This window comes from Squalius cephalus (assembly GCF_949319135.1).
Source record: "Squalius cephalus genome assembly, chromosome: 13".
Classification (NCBI taxonomy): Eukaryota; Metazoa; Chordata; class Actinopteri; order Cypriniformes; family Leuciscidae; genus Squalius; species Squalius cephalus.
In genome coordinates, this window is record NC_137134.1 from 20,916,077 (window position 1) to 20,936,145 (window position 20,069).

Consider the following 20,069-nt stretch of genomic DNA (forward strand, 5'->3'; position numbering starts at 1 on the left):
CTCTCCTTCAAAGTAGGTGTAGGGCTTTTCTTTCCTGGTTTATTATCCACTGCGTGTTAGAAATGTAACTGCATACTTCTCAACAAGTAGCACGGTTTCATTCATGTCTAGTACGAGTTGTGCAAAAAGTTTAGTAATAGTGATGCTATCCTTAGCAAACACCACTAATAGCAAGCACTGTATCTGTTTTAAAACATAATGGCGCCTGAGGAGAGTTTCCCGCTCTTTTACGGCACAGCTGACGCATGACTGACGTGAACTGACTTTGGTTTGCGGTCACGAGCGCCTTAATCTGATCAATGCAGGTTCACCCAGGCAGACTTCCACCTCAGCAGAGCTGCTGACCGTTCCTCTACCTCTCCCTCGCTTTCCCTGAGAAGTGGTGTGACAGTGAACTTGGATTCCCTCAGGGGAACGGTGCAAGCGAAGGATTGGGTTACAGGGCGAGAGACAATCCCGAGACGAAACCGCAAGAGCCCCGTGAATAATGCACAAGCAACACGGGGCTTCGGGTTTCCTCGCCGGGATCGGCCCGTCTGCATTCGTCCTGCCCGCCGTGCGAGACGCGCACACACCTAATCTCCCAAGGGGCCAAAGGTTAGGAGGTCAAGGCCTTCGGTGAGAAAGTCACTGCTACATGAACACCTCAGGTGAACACACATGTACGTAATCACTTTCTAGCATGCATACTTGAATTAGACTCTGACAGGCCAGACTCAACTAACGTTAGGTGAATGTATCACTGACATTTTTTATGAATTTAGAGTGTTTTACCATGGTGTGATGAACTATGAAATATACTGTATACTACTCTGTCATACTATAAATTAGGCTACATCAAGATACACTTATGAAATGTAACCTTGTTCTCCTCAAACGAATGCGGGTCAGCTGATGATGACATTGTGCGCCCAAAATGAAAATGAAATAAAAAGAGAATAAAACAAGCCAGAGCCGGCCCTACCTAATAACTAATGGATTTTTAAAAGATATTTTTGTAATGAACATGACTCAAAGAATCATTCATTCAACCGATTCGTTCAAAACATTCATTTAGAAATGAAACCAGTTGCTGTCTTTATCGGTGAGTCATTGAATCATTCATCAAATTATTCGCTCAAAATACTCATTTAGTCAGGAACAATCACATTGGCTTTGTCATCAAACAATTTGTTCAAAAACACTGATTCAATCAGAAAAGATACAAGTGTCAGTCTTTATGAGTAAGTGAATCATTCACTCAACCGATTCATCAAAAAACATTGATTCAGTCATGACCGAAAAACACCACCACTTTATGTTGCTTGGAGATAAAAGGGATTATGATATACATTTTATATAATATAAATATTATATATTAGGCCTAGTTAGAATTTGTTACGCATTATAATGTAATTAGTAATGTAAAGTATTAATGATAAAATCTAGCTTGGAGTCCATGAGTTTACGAAGGTTAAAAAAAAACCTGCAATAAACCGAAATTATATTCTTAATTAATAATGTAAATGTTAATTAATTATTAAATTAATTAAAAATGTCTTTATTTAAAAACTTTTTGTAATGTTGAAATATTTTTTTTAACTAAATAAAAATGAAAATTGTACATCAATTTTATGAATGAATTGACTATGTTTCCTTTCCTCTCTCCTCCTCTCATATTTTGCAGGGTGTGCAGCCCAGCGCCTCATTAAAACCATAGATCATAAATTGAACACTGACTTAGAGGGGCTAATCTGGGATTTAGAAGCCATTCAGTGAAAAAAGATAATTAATTTCACTCACATTCGTCGACCACATACTGGGCGAAGAGCTTAGTGAAGATGCACATGAATTAGAGCAAGCCTTTAGAAAGTTCTAGGTAATCCCATGCAAAATGACTTTAGGAACGGTGTTGTTGACATGGTTGACTGCGGCCTCCGAGCAGGACCGCTACACACACATTAATGCAGTGAAGGAACTGAACGCAACGTAAAAGAGGAAATCTGAAAAAAATAACAATCTACTGCCCCATGCTAAGCTGAAACTACATCCGTAACAATCATGAACAAGCAGCAATGTTTTCAGTGAGCACACTGGTAGGTGGAAAAAACTATACTGATTATAGCATTTATAGCAACAATGAACAAAATGTGATGGAACATGTAATTTTGCAACAATGCGAAATCATACAGTCATATAATTTTGTCTTTTATGGCACTATATTCTTAAGGAATATGAGGGCTGATGAGTGCCGACACTTACTGTTTGCAGATATTTTGTAAGACATTTATATTTTATAATATATATATATATATATATATATATATAAAATTAAAGTTAATGTATTTAAATGCTCTTCAAATAATCAGTGTATATATATATATAAAATTAAAGTTAATGTATTTAAATGCTCTTCAAATAATCAGTGTATATATATATATATATATATATATATATAAAATTAAAGTTAATGTATTTAAATGCTCTTCAAATAATCAGTGTTGGGTAAAGTAATCAGATTACTTTTTTCAAGTACGAGTAAAGTATTGCACTACTTTAAATTAACAAAAAAATATCTGAGTTACTTTTTTTGTTTGACTTTTTTCTCACATGTATTGACTGACAGCTCTCTCGTCTCCATGTTGAGAGAAATGGGAGTAAGCGCAGAGGCTTTGTGTGTGAACATGATGCTCATTGTAGTTCTAGACTAACGTGAATATGCATTTACTCATCTCACTTGAACAAAAACAGATTTGGTATTCTTCAAAATGAATAAAAACAGTGAAACGAAAACTCAAAATATTACGCAAACCTGCAATAATGAAATGCTAAATAACAAAAAATATACTTCATGTATTTAATCTCACTCTATTAACCAATGTCTTTGCTGCTTACATTTAATGATCCAATTCAACCATATTAAAAAGCAAAAATGACTTTAGATAATCATCAAATATGTTTCTTTTTTTTTCATTGCTGAAGAACTTTCTTCTCCTGCGCCCTATTCTTCTGCGATCCAGAATGACAGCACAGCTGAAAGGTTTGTTTACCTTATTCATGTCGCTTTCGGTGTGAAAGGGCCTTTTCATTTGCCAAAAATAGAACTTTTGTGTTTTTTGTGATTAAAAGACCAACAACTGAGCCCAGCCCAGGTGAGAAAAAGTAACACAAAAGTAATACAGCGCATTCCATTCCATTACAACTTTTTTTTAGGGAGTAACGCAATTGTAACTCATTGCTTTAAATGGTTACATTAAGAAGCAAAATGAGCATAACGTAGTGGGCTATGTGCTTTTAGAAAACATATTTTTAATATAAATTAATTTAGTCTTGTTCCATAGTAGTTTTTTCCTAAGCGGGCGTGATGTAACAGATCCGCCGACTTATTTTGTTTGTGAAAAAGCGAAAACAGTCACAGCCAGTCAGAATATGTTTAACAGGACCAATGAGATTGCAGTATGGGCGGGGCTATCTGCCTCAGGTCAACAAAATATTTTGTTGCTTGGCTGGTTAAAAGAAATGATCATTTCTTTTAATATCATTAAAGTGCACAATTATGTCTTGTAAAATCTCGGAAGTCAATGCACTTTTAATACTTAAAAATGAATGCCAAAACACAATAATAGCCTAGTCTATCTCATTGGGTGTGGCATTAAAAATCTGGTCTCAGTTTAGTAGCCTGTTGACGACACAAATACTCATCCCTTGGATGTTCTAGAACATGCGATAACCGAAGTTCTGATTACACATGTAATCAGAAAAGAGGGACACTTGATGTTTGCGTTTCCATAAACCATCCGCGTGAACTCCAGCGTGTCGTCATCCTGAAATCCAAAACAGATGTCACCTCGTGACTGGATGAACTGTTTATAGCGATAGCGACCGAAACATATTCAAACAAGTACATTCTTCACACAGACAGAAAATGGAGTTCTGAAGTTTAAATAAATACATCAGGAAAAGGGGAGTTTGAGATTTGGCAAAAAAAGCAAATCCGAAGGGAGTCAAAGACAGTCCAAGCTTATTTTTCTTAATTTGTTTGGTTAAAGTTCACTATGGCGTTATATAAGATGGTTAAGTTAATTTCAGTCATGTGGGATGCGGTGTCTAAAAAGTATTAATCATTGGCGGCAAAGCAACAATTACACCTGTGCCTTTTGTGTTCAGCACACAAATGAAAGCTCCTGTCCCAAGTCCGTACTGCGTGTCCGGGATTACCGTGGCTCGTTAATCAAAGGGCTCCCGGCAGGACGGGGCAGGCCTCTCCGTGGCAGAGAAAAGTTCGCCCTGGGTGATAGCAAGCCTATTATCATATTATCGCCTCAGGCACTGCTATTAAACTGGAAATTGCAGACCAGGTTTTTTTTTAAAAAAAGGGACATTCATGTGGAGATCAGTGGAACAGCTTGTAGCCACTTCAGGCCTCTCTTGTCCACGGTTTCCTCTGTTTTGTCTACTCTTTCTCTGCTTTGCCGTCGCTTGGTTTGACTGTTTTTGATTTTTGATTTTTGCTGTCTCTTTCTTTGATTTTCTTGAACTCTCAACGTCAGTGTCTTCGGCTCGTGTCAGTTCTGTCAATTGGAAGAATTAGATGTGCTGTCTGGCATAACATCGGGTCAGCGGTCTGGCCAAATCCTAAAATAAATCAGTGCTTCTCTGCCAATACAGTCTCTCCAACTGTCTCGTATCCAAGTCAAAAGCAGTAAACTCTCAGCCGAAAAGTGCACAATAACTGAATTCACTTATGCTACGAGGTAACATATTTTATTGTTTAATATTGACAAAATACTCCACTGACTAAATGAATAATAGCCATATGAGGAAAAAAAAAACAGTCAGTGACTGATTTTGAATCTCACAGTTAGTTGCTGTAGGTTTTGATTCACTAAGAAGAACGGGCTCATTAGAGTCATTTGCTTGGGAATCGCACTAAACTGCTTTTAAATAAAAACGTTCTTAATTGGCATCAATGAGGAACCATTTCTTAATTTTACAAAACGTTCTTTGTTCTTCACACTAAGAAAAAAAAACTTTATTTTTAAGTGGTTGTGCTGCATGTTTTTGATTTGTTAAATAGAACTGGCTCATTTGAGTCATTCATTAAAGTTTGAACTGCACTGTATTACTCACGGCAAAAAGAAGAAGAAGAAGAACCAATTCATTAGAGTCATTCGAGAATTGGATTAAACTGTTTGGACTGTTTGTTGTTGGATGAATGCAAAAAGAATAGACTCATTCGTTCTGGAATAACGCTACACTGGTTGCGCTGTATGTTTTTGATTCATTGCAAAAAGAATCAGTTCAGAGCTTGTTGTTAATTCAACAACAAAGAACTGATTCATTAGAGTCATTCTAGAACTGGCTCATTAGAGTCATTAGTTCGGAATCACGCTACGCTGCTTGCGCTGCATGTTTTTACTCTCCCTAAAAAGAACTGGCCCTAGATTTAGCATTTTTTCTGAACGAATAGAGGAAGGAAACTAGGCCTATGTCAAAGCATTTTGGTATGATGTACAGAAGAATGCATGTCAAAGAATGTTTAGCAGAATCAAACTTTTATCTAATTTCTTCTCAGATAACACTTCAACCTCAAATCGATATTACATATACACTCACCTAAAGGATTATTAGGAACACCTGTTCAATTTTTCATTAATGCAATTATCTAATCAACCAATCACATGGCAGTTGCTTCAATGCATTTAGGGGTGTGGTCCTGGTCAAGACAATCTCCTGAACTCCAAACTGAATGTCAGAATGGGAAAGAAAGGTGATTTAAGCAATTTTGAGCGTGGCATGGTTGTTGGTGCCAGACGGGCCGGTCTGAGTATTTCACAATCTGCTCAGTTACTGGGATTTTCACGCACAACCATTTCTAGGGTTTACAAAGAATGGTGTGAAAAGGGAAAAACATCCAGTATGCGGCAGTCCTGTGGGCGAAAATGCCTTGTTGATGCTAGAGGTCAGAGGAGAATGGGCCGACTGATTCAAGCTGATAGAAGAGCAACTTTGACTGAAATAACCACTCGTTACAACCGAGGTATGCAGCAAAGCATTTGTGAAGCCACAACATGCACAACCTTGAGGCGGATGGGCTACAACAGCAGAAGACCCCACCGGGTACCACTCATCTCCACTACAAATAGGAAAAAGAGGCTACAATTTGCACGAGCTCACCAAAATTGGACAGTTGAAGACTGGAAAAATGTTGCCTGGTCTGATGAGTCTCGATTTCTGTTGAGACATTCAGATGGTAGAGTCAGAATTTGGCGTAAACAGAATGAGAACATGGATCCATCATGCCTTGTTACCACTGTGCAGGCTGGTGGTGGGGGTGTAATGGTGTGGGGGATGTTTTCTTGGCACACTTTAGGCCCCTTAGTGCCAATTGGGCATCGTTTAAATGCCACGGCCTACCTGAGCATTGTTTCTGACCATGTCCATCCCTTTATGACCACCATGTACCATCCTCTGATGGCTACTTCCAGCAGGATAATGCACCATGTCACAAAGCTCGAATCATTTCAAATTGGTTTCTTGAACATGACAATGAGTTCACTGTACTAAAATGGCCCCCACAGTCACCAGATCTCAACCCAATAGAGCATCTTTGGGATGTGGTGGAACGGGAGCTTCGTGCCCTGGATGTGCATCCCACAAATCTCCATCAACTGCAAGATGCTATCCTATCAATATGGGCCAACATTTCTAAAGAATGCTTTCAGCACCTTGTTGAATCAATGCCACGTAGAATTAAGGCAGTTCTGAAGGCGAAAGGGGGTCAAACACAGTATTAGTATGGTGTTCCTAATAATCCTTTAGGTGAGTGTATATTCATTTATATATCTGCTATTCACGCTGTGGTACTTTATTTAATATAATAATGGCTAGCGGCTATATCACACAGGCCATACTCCTTTGCCAAATGGCTAGCTTTTGGATTTCTAAGTCTCTCATTGGATAAATTACCCAGTTTCTGGTCAGTGTATCACACATTACTTGAATAATACCCCTCAGAGGAGTCCATATCGAGTCCAGCCCACTAATGTGATACATGAATAGGCATGGAGGCATCCACACCTCCCCTGGCCACAGCTAAAGCGGAGGTAACAAAGCCCAGGGTGATGGAGGGCCCAAACCACGCCTGGCCCCATAACGAGCGGGTAATTAGCGAGCGGGATTACAGCCCTGCCGTCCACTGAGAAATTAGCATTAATCAAAGAGTTGGTCAGGAGGAGAGAAGTATTGGTCACACCGGGGTCTGATGGTCCTGCTGGACACTGAATGGCAATGAGTTGCCTAAGGCACGGACGCAGCATGAGACCCTTTAATTGCCACCAGTGTTTTAGAACCGGGGCGACAATCAATGGCTTCCCATTGCTTAATGGGGCTGGGATGGCGAGAAAGGGGAAAGTGTGAATGCTGGCAGGTGCTGAGGCCCAGCAAATGGACTTCGGGGAAACATGATCTCACTCAGCTCTCCATGTGCTGTGCGTTTGGTGAATAATGTGGTCGGTTATTGCGTGAAGTTTATATTTGAGGCCTGACCTTGGCTGGAACCTTTCAGTGATTATTATTCTGTCTCATGCTTACTTTTGGCACGTAACAAAATACATCTGTAAGTCGACATGCTGAAAAGTCCCTTCAAAGTGTCCTTATGTAAACCCATTGGTGATGGTAATCCATGTGGTGATTTCCGTCCACGTTTGTTGGCGTGTTTTAGCATCTGTGTTATGAATCAACACAGCAATTACTGTAAGCCTTTGTCGCTTTGCAAACTATAAATGTGCAGTCATTTTAACAAAATGTGGTGAAATTTCACAGGTAAAATGGTCCTTTGTTTATTGTCAATAGTGTAGCGGTGTATAAAGCACAGCTCACACAGACGTCACAACTTTCTGCTGGTTAAACGCATGACCAACTTTGTGAAATAACCGTGGGGAAATATTTCATCCCGACTGCATGAATTCCTATTGAAATGACCAGATTTCGGCTGCAAAATTCGCCAAACATCAACAAAGTCATAATGTATGGAATATTGCAGTATTTAATCTAAATTATATATTCATGCACATCATAATTTCTTTTAAATTGATGTGCCCATGTAATATTTAATCAGAAGAAGTTACCCTATTGCAACGGCATCTCTTCTCTGATGACGTGTTTACTGGCTCGAGGGCGGGACAACCTGTCACTCACATGAGATCGACCAATAGAAAACCCCCAATGATCCAACCATCCAATAAGGACAAAATCAAGTTCCGCCCTACATTTTTTTTCTTGTTCGAGAAGCCGTTTACTTATACATCACAATAGGGAAGAAAAGACTACCACAAATTTTGTTTAATGCCACTTTCAAAAACATGTTCAACTGCATTTGCTTGCAGGATACGTTAGTTCCTTCATTTGCTTTGCTTTTAAAAACAATTCAGCCATAGCGACGTTCTTTCACTATAATTGAACTGCGCTGCCTGTGCTAAAAATTAAATGCGCGTTTCATGTTTCACGCTAACGATGGACAACTGAACACAACAGAATCCCTCAAAAAACTCACACCAGCCTGAGCCACCACAGTCCAGCGTACAGCTGACAGTTTGTGTATGTGTGTTTTCCTTGATTTATAGGTGGATGACCCACACAACGTCAATTTCGCTGAAGCGCTGTATATTTATGCATGCTTTTAAAAACCCAACCCAGCTGGCCGGTAATTATGTCGACTTTGGGTGATATTCTAGTGAGAAGGGATCCCTGCTGCGGTCAGCCTGGATCCAACCTGAATCCAGTCCACTGTAAACACAGCAGAAGAGCACAGAGACATCTCTCTGTCTACTCTCTTACACTACATCTTGAGCTAGATTAAAGGATAACACAGAAAATATGCCTGCTATCTTAGATATATAGTCCTTCTGAGAAAATAAACCTGTCTCTGTAGAACAAAAAGTCAAGGTTTGACATGTTAGCATGACTGTGTTCGCCCCTTCTAGTTGATAATGTAACTAAACAGCCGTGAAAAACATGTTTTTCCATTCAGAAGTAGGCTAGTTGTATATAATATAGATGTTAGATATAGCCGAGCAACTCTCAGATGAATGGGAATGCTAGTATATTCATAGTATCTGCACTGTTAACGCACTGCTAACATTAAAGAGGCTTTATTCTTTACCTTTTTGTATTATCATTTTATGGAAGGTTGTTTCCGTCACGGAATTAAAAAAAAGGTAACTGCATCTTTTATCTCAAACTTTATCTTGCAAAAAAAGTCAGAATTGTGAGATTAAGAAGCTTTTTATTCTGTGGCAGAAACTAATAAGATTCCATATTACCCGTTGCTGAATTGCAGCCTTAAATTAAGTACAATCAACTTGGATGTCGAAGTCATTTCGACTTAAATTACATTAAACTGACTTAAAAAATTAGTTGAATCTTGAATAACTTATAAAAAAGTTATTTTGACGATGTCAAAACATGTTGTCATAACTTATAGATCATATAATTTTTTACAGTGTACTCGTACCATATTTTTCTATGGCAGGAATAGAATTCCAAATTCCAAAGTTAGCAAGGTTTGCTTCTGTCACCTAATGAAATTTAGGTGATTTTAGCTGTCTGCTAAACTTCCTGTCCTCTCTTACTGCAAATTTTTTTTTTTTTTTTTTTGCAGTCTCACGGATCCCTCTCAGTGAACAAAACCTGAGACATTGCAGCAAAATCCCAAAACTCAGCACAGTCCACATCAGCAGTATCCCGAACAGGATCTTCCTATCTGAGGGTGCGACGCACAGTGGTGGAGGACACCAAGCAGGTGTGTGTGTGTGTGTGTGTGTGTGTGCGCGTGTCCCTCCGGTCAGGCATCATTAACTCTCCCAGTGGCCTTGGCTCTTAACCCTCCCCCATGCCTGGGGCCAGGACTGTGACGGCACCCTGACAGCGGGTGCATGGTGTCGGGGCCGAGCCCTCATGGTTTGTGTGTGCCGTTCACGCTCCACTGATGCACTGCGGCCTGACAAATGAGAGCCCTACCCGTCTCTCCATATCTCGCCCCCATCCCACCACCCGTTTGCATTCTTAGCCCGATTGAGTTACGCCACCGATGAGCAGTCAATAGAGTCAGTGTTCGGCGCTTTTGTGCAGTTTCATTTCAGTTGGAGATAGTGGCAGCGTGTGTGAGCGTGCTTGTCGTATACCAAGTGCATCCTTTTTAGTCTGTAGGCTTTTGCCATTGTGCCCTTAATTGTTCAAATGGAGGATGTTGTTATATGAGGTGTCTCATATATTGGACTTGTCTTCCTCCATAAATCCTTTTTGGGTGACATACGACGGGACGCTGGAACAAAGCAGGACTGCGGCCAAGAGACCTCTTACTTTTGACAAAGTGTAGAAACACCGCCTCCTATAGGTCAAATGAAGAGCAGTACTTCAGCCTGCTCAAGCATCTTGTGACAATGTTGTTATAGCAATAAAAAAAAAGAATGCAAATACATGAAAATATAATAAATTAGATATTATATAAAGATATAAATGATCTAAAGAGGGTCGATAAAAAAGCATTCTGTTGCGACAAATTACATGTAATTAAATGAAACGATATATAAAACATTATGATTTGAAATATGTCACTGTAAAAAAGTACAATCAACTTTTCAACTTAAATTACATTAAACTGACTTAGAGTTGAATCGTTTATAAGATTAAAAAATAAAAAAATTGCTTAACCTATTTTGATCAGTTAAAGCAATGTAAAAACATGTTGTCATAACTTATTGATCATATTTGATAAAATATATCATTATTTTCTTTTCTTTTATCCTTTTCTAAGCATTCAGACACGCAATTTTTCGACTGGCAGACAATCAAATTGATGACAATTCCCAAGATTTACTTTGAAAGATAGAAACTGAGCCAAATTTAGAGGCCAAAATATCATAGAGATACATTTGTGGGCTCTTTTGACTTGGGCCAGTATAGCAAGGCATCTTTTACACAAGAACTATTCAGAAAAAAAGTAAGAAAACTCATCAACAAATCTCATGAAATGAAACAACTGAACTCTCTATCTTTTTCTGAGGCTATAATAAGAGTGAACTGGTTTTTGAGTGGTCTCCAACTGTTTCCTGATAGCTTTGTTGGACGCGCACAAACCTGTGTTTAACGCCTCTTCACCGGCCAAGCGATCTTCGCGGTGAGCCTACTGTGATCCCCGGGACACATTTGAGCATTTATCTTATTAACAGGAGCCATTCACATCTCTTCAGCCTTACTCATTGTTTCTTGTCTCTTCATTGCATTTCATCAGATGGATGCCAAATGCTGTAAAGCACAAACCATTAGTGTTTGAAATGATCCAGGATAGTGACTCACCGGCCTCAGTGTGAGTTGCATCCATGGGATATATGAGAGAGATTACCACACATACAAACTCACAAACTTGAAACCTGCGTGGAAACTCACTGACTGGCTGGGCAGCGAGAGGAAGAGGTGTTGCTGAACAGGTGCTGTTCATTTCACGCAGACTGCCCTGTTTTAAGTGGATTGGCAGACACGGAGCGGATTACATCCAACAGCCCGATAAGACTCTTTCCTCGTTGAGTTGAGTCAGGGTCTTACATGTGGGCTTTCTCTGTGTGCGTGTACGGAGTCCTCGTGCTGAGCCATTACGGTTATGGCTGTATGGCTGATTATGCTCAGACATTATTCTGAGACTGTACAGCCAAGATACAGGCAGTTCACATGACATATCACCACAATGACAGCAGTGAGCTGCGGTGTCACCATATAACACAGTTTTACACTAGAAATGAGTGGATATTTACATTTTTTGCGCATGTAAAAGATGCTAGGGGGGGCTTTCTATGACATTTGTAATGTGCTCAAGTCAAAAGAAGACAGTGAATATTTATACTATTTTTAACATGTTTAAATATTAGTGTAATAATTATAAAAAGTATTACATATATAATTAAAATGTCAACATTTATAATATTTTAAAAATAGTAATATAATTATTAAATATTACAATTTTACAAATATTACAAAATAAAAAAACAATTTTACAATGATATTTAAATAATATTATTAATATTATCATTTTTAAACAGATATATTTAGACTACTTTAGTGAATCTCCACAAGTAAAAAGGTAATTAAAATGCAAACCTTAAAATAAATAATGGCCAGTTAAACTAACCCTCACACAAACCCTTTTTTTAACATTTTTTTTATTTTTAGTGTTCTAATTGTTGTATAATATTTTATTTAAATATTTAAAAAAAATAGTAATATAATAATTATACAAATGTATTGAATATTTAAAATAAATGCTAAATTATGTAAATACTTTAGTATGATAATTATATTTAATATTATTATAACTTAAAAAATATATATTTGTCAGGTTGCAGGAAATTAACAAAAGCAAACAAATAGAAAAAAAAAATACAATAGAAATAATGACCAGTCAAGCTCTTTTTTTTTTTTTTTTACCAAGAAATTGTTTAATAAATTGGTAACACTTTACAATAAGGTTTAATTTTTTAACATGTATTAACTACATTAGTTAACAAACTAACAATGAACAATACTTTTATCAGTTTTAGTTCGTTTTAATCCATTTTTAATATATTTTTCAGATAAAAATGTGTGTGTCACACACACTCAAACCTTCTGGAACACACAAGCTCTCCAAATGCCAGGCGGTGCCCGTCCATCCTGGCAGGGAAGCCGAGCATCAGCTGAGAAACTCACGGCTGAGCCAGCGTGAGAATATTGGACAGGCTTATCGGGTGACACGCCAGCACCAAACGTGAAAATTAAAATAAAGGATTAGAGGAGGGGGGTTGGAAAGGTCTGGCCTCCATATTTATTTATTTCTCAAACACCATTTCATGAAGCCTGTCACCTTATCATTAATTCCTCTTGACACTTTCGGTTCCAAGCGACACAACTGTAATTTCATGGGCTCATGTAACCTGGGTGGGCATGCTGGGATGGAGGAGGTGGGTGTGCGTGTGAAAGAAGGTCTTTCTCTGCCAATATCATAGTGAGTGGGCATCACTTTCACTAACAGACACGCATTCGTGACGACAACATAAGTGTTTTTCAGTAATAAAATGTTTTTAAAGCCTACTGTGCATGAAACCATTTAACTGTCATAATCTGAGTGAAACAGTATAATCAGGAGAAAAATATATACTGTAAGACAAGACTTTATGGACTTATATTCGAAACTGTGTGTGTTCTTGTGGTGCCATCAGCCAATCAGCATGGTCACGGCGGCTTTTTCCTGCGGACATAGAGAGATTAGTCACATGACACTGATTACACTTTGATAAAAGATCACAAAGGCAAACATTTTTCTCTCTAGAATAACGTGCACTAATGAATCATACACAATAAGACCAGGAACTGAATTAAGAAAATAAATAGGGTCGTTTTTGATTTCATATTGACTTTCGGGATGACCAATGTAGTCTGGATGAGGTCTCGGGATATTCATCTTGGGTAAGTAGATTACTCTAAATATCAGATTGCATTCACATCACAGTTTAGTTTGAAATAAATGTTAGAAGCTGTTAAGTCTTACAAAAAATACTGGTGGTACCATGGTAATACCATCATACTATATATATATATATTAGTGCTGTCAATTGATTTAAAAAAATTAACTAGATTAATCCATAAAAAAATCGGAGATTAATCATGATTAAAAACGTATACATTTTTAATATATTTATCACAGTTAAGTGTAGAAACAACATAAAAATGGTATATTTTAAATACTTGTTTAATGACATCTTTTTATGAAGGCCAGTATCACTGATATTAATACAGCTACTGATGTCTCTATGAAAATTATTCACAATTGCTGCTCAGTTATTATCAATTATGATTGGTGCTCAGTTATTAATAATGGTTCTTATTATCAATGTTATGTAGAAAAAAAACTGAAAAAGCAATATTGCGTTACCATTCAGCAATGATACCAGATGTTAATACTATGGTACTATGACATTTTTGGTTCTTTTTTGTAAGGAACTATAGTGCTACCTTTGTTCTGTGCCCAAATAAACCCTACTTTTAGTACTTTTTTCATAAGCATAGAAACCTAATACAATCAGATCATGACTTAAACTCCAAAGCAATCTGAATGTAAATCTAGCAGCAATGAGACATGACAGCACCGCTACAGCGCTCACAACACGCCTGACTCCAAAATCACCACGACCTTGACCTGCATCCCACAGGACTGATCAGAGTGATTTTTGAAACGTGTGGAAAGATAGAAAACGAGAAAGAAGGAGACGCTGGACTCCAGCACAGGAAGCTATTTATCATAACATGCTAGGGAGATATTGGCTTCATACTGAACCAATTAGGGCCGGGGCCTGTTTCATCATACTTCATAACCTGGGCTGTGGGGTTTTGGAGCGTGGTGCGGCACAGTAATTGAATTTTGATTAAACACACATGACGCGTGACCCTGAAAAGCTATAGTGAGCGCCGGACCAGAGTTTGCGCGGGATCTCCCAGCCAAGAACTTTGCAAAAAACAGGATGTACTTTAGAAGAAAAGGGTAAAGGTGGGGGGAGATGTATAAAATGTTTGCAAAATCAGGTACAGCTGGCGAACAAAGATTTCTCTATTCTGCCGTGGCGTCTCCGTCAGCAAGGATGAGCTCTGCCCGTGCCGCCGGGGTGTTTGACTCCGAGGTGAGACGGCGCGGTACTCCAGCGCCATGAATCTTCCCCGTCGACGTGCTGCGTCCACAGCTTCATTGCAGTGGAGCTGCGCGGGTGACGGGAGACGATGACTGACTGCATTTCTGCTGAGTCAGACTGCGTCGAGAGCCTCGGCACGGTACTCGATTTGTTTCAAGCAGGCTAACCCAAACACACACACACACACACAAGCAGATTAGCTTACAAGACTACGCTTGGATTGAAGGTCACACAAACGCGCACACACACTTCATAAACAGTGACGACTGAGAATCTGACCAGTTAGTGTGTGTGACTTGCACTTGTTTTTGCACAACAAACTATGTGGTAGCACAGTCCTGTTTCGCATGAGCATACTAAGTACTTATTGCAGTTCTAACTGGTAATAACTAGGTACTAACCCTAAACCCTACATTACTCTGTACTTTTGTGGGTAAGTACACTGTAAGCACATCGAAAGTGCACATACTGTAAAATAAAGAGCAACGAACAATGTTTTGAGACCGTTTTGACACCATCACGCCGTCCAAATGAGGCAGATGTCGCCGTTATGCAAGAGGTCATGACTCATGAGCGCAATTTGACACCGTTGAAGAAGAAACTCATTTTAACTGATTGCTTTTGCTCTCATGAGAAATTTCACCTCATGTTTTTCATTTTCTTCTTGAATTCCTGTTGCCGCCTTTAGAGCAAAAAATAAAACATTTCATTTTGAAATGAAGTTTAAAATAAGAAATGAAGTCACATTGGGGGAATATAAAGTCACAAATGTGAAGTATAAATGAACAATTACGAGAAACTTTTAGAAATTACTAAAAAAGTAGCAGTTACGAGAAGTAGCCTACAGTAGTTTCAATTTTGGGATATAAAGACGTAATTGTGAGGAAAAAGTTGCAATTAAGTTGCATTTATGAGAAATAAAGTAGAAATTATGAGAAAAGTGTACATTGAGAGAAATAGTTGTAATTTTGATAAAGTTTAAAATAAGAGGAGTCAGAATTGTGACAAAGTGACAAATGTGAGGTATAAATTCACAATTATGAGAATAAAGTCACAGTTGTGAGGAAAAAAGATAGAATTTGGAGAAAAAGTCATGAATGAGAGAAATAATTGCACATTTGTGGGATATAAAGTATAAATTACTAGGAAGTGTTGCAATTCGCAATTACGAGAAAAATAAATTAGAAATGATAAAAAAAAGTACAAGTTAGGAGAAATATAGTAGTTGCTATATTTGGGTCGCAAAGTCAAAATTGTTAAAAAAAAGTAGCAACTGAAAGAAACAGTTGCAATTTTGAAAGATATCTTCAGAAAAGTCACATTGGTGAGAAATTAAGTTGCAGTTATGAGAAATAAAGTATACATTACGGGAAAAAGTAGCAATTACACACAATTAGTGTACTTGTGAGATTTAAAGTTGCAATTAAAAAAATACGTTTTTAGCAATTAACAATACAAAAAGAATTATAATTTTAAACTCTGAGTCAGAAACAGGCTTTGACTTCAGTATTAACACATGCAAAGCTTTGATCAGAAAGCATTTATCAAGGAGGCCAGAAATTGGCGGTGTAACAGAGCTCCGTTACAAAAGGAACTGGTTCATCATTTTCTTTACAGGCTGTCGAGAGTGACAAGGACAGCTTGCTTGGCACAGTGTCAACCAGAAATGCTTGTCAATATCACGAGTGTATGAACGCTTCTGCACTGCATCTGCACTTCAATGCACCACACTTTTAGAGACGAGAGAGAGAGAGAGAGAGAGATTTCATGACTGTTGAATTCTGGGATGTTGCTCTCACAGTGGGATTTCGCAGCTGTGGACCTGTCTACTTCCTATCATGTCAAACACACAACCTTAAGTCTAATGGCCCCAAACATATTTGGACACTGAAGTCACACTTAAAAATGTCTGACTGTTATTACATTTAACCAACTAGTGTCAATTTTTAACTTAAGTGTGGCTAAAGTGTCTAGAAACCTTTTGAGGCCGTCGAATGACCTCACAACCTTCCATTAGGCTTATGCAAAACGTTACAGGCCCCATGATCTCAGCCGTTTCCGGTTAGCACTGCTTAGTCTTGTCTTGCATATCAGACGCTTTAGGTGAACAGAAGGCAATGACTCAGTTCAGTCAGAGGCCTTTGACATTTCAAGGACATCCATGTGAAGCAAATCTGCCCAACACTCATAAAAACACTTTAGTCATGTCTGAAGTTGTGTAAATAGTGTTGTCGGACATTTTGTAGTGATGTTTAATTTGTAAATTAACTACTACATTTTCCAAACTATTCATTATTTTATACCTACAATGCACTCTGATTTGTTGTTAGCTTGCTGAACAATCCAAGGGGGAGAAGACTTATTGTTACAAGTCCGCACTTTTGTGACGTAATGCCGCTTTGACTTTTGGGCAGTCGTGGCCTAATGGTTCGTGAGTCTGTATGTTTACAGAGTTTCATTTTCCAAAGCAAGGTACATATATAGAGCACTTTCCAGTGCACATTTACATCAGCCACCAGATTCACTCTCTCGTTTTCATTCCATCCTTATAGCGACACGCACCATATAGGAAATTAGTGATGGAGTAAGTGATTCTGGACCCATTTCCCACCTGATGCAGCTGCAAAAAGAATCAATGTGGTCTGCAATGCAGGATTATTTGACCCCTCCTTTGGGAGTTTGTTGTTTTTGGAAGGGTAAATGAAAGGGAGCACCCCACGCCGCCTCCAAACTGTTTCCTCCTCTTAATTTTTCTCCATCTCAAAGGGCCCTAAAGCGGGAGAGGGAGAGATGGAGGTTGCACCTATAAAACACCAGGGCCGGATGAGGAATGGCCTCCTCCGCACTGAGGGAGGGTGCAGTCCCAGAGCTGCTGCTCTCTCTTGTGGGAAGTGCACTATAAATCTCTGGTCTCTTATCCGGCTGGTCTATTGATAAGCCCTGCACTGCTGGAGAACAAGAAAAGACCTCGAGAGGAGAAGAGAAAAGAGGCAAAAGAAAGGGACGGAGGGGGTTAGGAAAACATCTTCCACAGTAATCCCTTTTTTCTTTTATATTAAAAAGTTTGGGATCAAAGTTATCTTATTCTCCTTTTTAGGGAGACATTTAACAACATTGACAGCAATATGACATGCTATACTTAATCTAAACAAATTATCAGTGCATTATTATTATTGCACATTCTTATGGTCAAGGATTAGTTAAAATCCCTAACCCCAAGTAGCAAACTTCAGGACTTAACTCAAACTGTTAGCGCTACGCACATGAATGATACTTCAAATCGAACCATGCAACTGCTTTTCAAAGCAACTGAACATCTTAAAACCAAGCGAAACCTTGCTGTCCAGACTATTGTTTCATGGAGATTTATAGAGATGCCTAAAGCAGGCTCAGGAGAGCTTAGGCAGAGTCCCAAAGCAGCACTGGTCACCCGTCATCCCGGAGGCTGGGGAACGGGCTAAATATGTTTTTACATATCCAAGCAGAGTCGTACGTGTTGTAGCAAGGACACTGCAGCTCATAAGGAAGCATGCTCATACGCACGTGCGCGCACACACATTGGCGTAGTCGGGCCTGCTCCGCAATCACTTCAGTGTGATGAAGAGCCTCTACAGGAGTCTGTATTAATGGCAATGTGACGGACTGAGGCAGGGCAGACAAGCAGAAGCACTCGAGTGAAATTGAAGGAGCACTTGACATTGGTCTGACACAGATTGTTTGAAGATCAGAAGGGATAACGACGGGCCACTTTTACAAGACGACTGAAAAGTGTAACCACCCAATATTGTATGATACCTAACAATCAGAGATTATTTTGACCGATACAGATATTATTTTTAATATTGTGGCCAATACAAATATGATGGCTGACACTAAAATAAATAAATACATATACAAATAAAGTGTGTTTTTATACCTTTTTATATCAGCCAATTCAGCCCAATGACATAAAATAATATCCGCTAATATTGGCCGGATCCAATATGAAAACCGAGTTGCACATCTCTACTAACAATGCAAAGTACAAAACATGTCAGCACTGAAAGTGATATTAAAACTTTTATTTACAGTGTTTAAATAACATCAAAACATCACACAATGTCCAACGATGTGAAGCTAGAGTGGGCACGGAATGAAAAGAAACAAATGATGGACTACATTCCTGCAACATGACTCAAAGGAAGAGGTCGATGATTGATGGGAGGGAGAGAGAGCGATAGAGCAAGGTTCCGAGCAGAGCTTGGGAGCAGTGGGACCAACGCAGCTCAGCACATACATGAGCCGTATTTGCATGGACTAGTCTTTCCCAGAGCGTAGTTTGGCATATCCATGTGTCTTTGTGTTTGGAAACGGCAAAGGCATATCCAAAGAATTTACATAACACGATCCTGTACATTTGGTGGGTCATCTCATTGGGATCCACCTGAAACGGCAGAATGGAAAGAGTTAGTTCTGTTTGGGAGCAGGTCCAGGACAACACAAGCAGAAGATAAATCAGTCTCTTCCAACACTGAAGACGACACATGTGGCAGGGAACATTTCCAATGCTGAAATAGATCAGTATCATTTTTCCTATACGAGGAAGAACATCATTTGGGTTTCTGGATTCATTCCAGAGCTGATGTAAACATGGGAAACTATTTATAAGGTTGAAACATAGAAAACCAGAAAATGGGACATCATTTGCAACTGAAAAATTCATAGTAATACTTAAATGATTCGTATTACTACTCTAAGGTACTAATTTGGCACATTTTAGGGGCAGATAAGGTACTTTAAGTGTACTACCCCAGTGACAAGCTTACATTTTTTTTCAGTGTACAAGGACTGCATTTGACTGGACGTATTAACATGTGAGCCACACAGGATGCTTTGTCTCCATCTGGGTGTAGATCATCATAATATGAGTTGTTCAGTCTAGATCTAGTTGTAGATCATCATAATCTGGGTGGTGTGGTCTAGACTAGCCCTAAATAATCTACATCTGAAGTACTTCATCTAGATCTACCTTGGGATCTTCTAAAGATCTTCTGGGCTGTTTTTTCTTGTTATAGCAATTGATCTAATGTTAGATCAACTACTCTGGATCAGGCTGCAAGGCAATAGCAAGGATGATGGTGTGAGGTGATGGCCTGATATTTTTAAGTCAAACACAGATAAACCTGGTCAGTGACAGTTCTCCACTGAAAATGCCTATGCATTCAGTCTAGATTTGCTTCGTGAAACTGTCCTAAGAAGATAGAAGAAAGACTAGGAGATGTGGCAAATGAATGATGTGGGATTGAGACCTTGTATCTTCGGAGGCTTATGCTGGAACAATGTAAACACAGGAGAGCAAGTAATGGTCTCCACATGGGTCCCATTCCACATAACACC

At 38.8% G+C, this 20,069-nt stretch overlaps 1 protein-coding gene and 1 long non-coding RNA gene across 3 annotated transcripts in view; one reads left to right on the forward strand and one right to left on the reverse strand.

Moving 5' to 3' along the window:
- LOC307169544 overlaps positions 1–20,069 on the forward strand; it is a 23,032-nt gene continuing 2,963 nt past the window's right edge. Inside the window, exons 1-3 of one of the 2 annotated variants that reach the window (XR_013823161.1) lie at positions 1–650; positions 9,641–9,781; positions 17,460–17,693. This is a non-coding gene — a long non-coding RNA (uncharacterized lncRNA). Of the gene's footprint in view, positions 651–9,640; positions 9,782–17,459; positions 17,694–20,069 lie in introns of those variants that run through there. The other variant, XR_013823160.1, reaches the window with a different exon arrangement.
- Positions 18,961–20,069, reverse strand: part of tm2d1 (TM2 domain containing 1) — an 11,759-nt gene continuing 10,650 nt past the window's right edge. The window contains exon 8 of the mRNA XM_079890266.1: positions 18,961–19,116. The gene's annotated coding sequence lies outside the window, so the exon portion shown is untranslated. The remainder of the gene's footprint in view (positions 19,117–20,069) is intronic.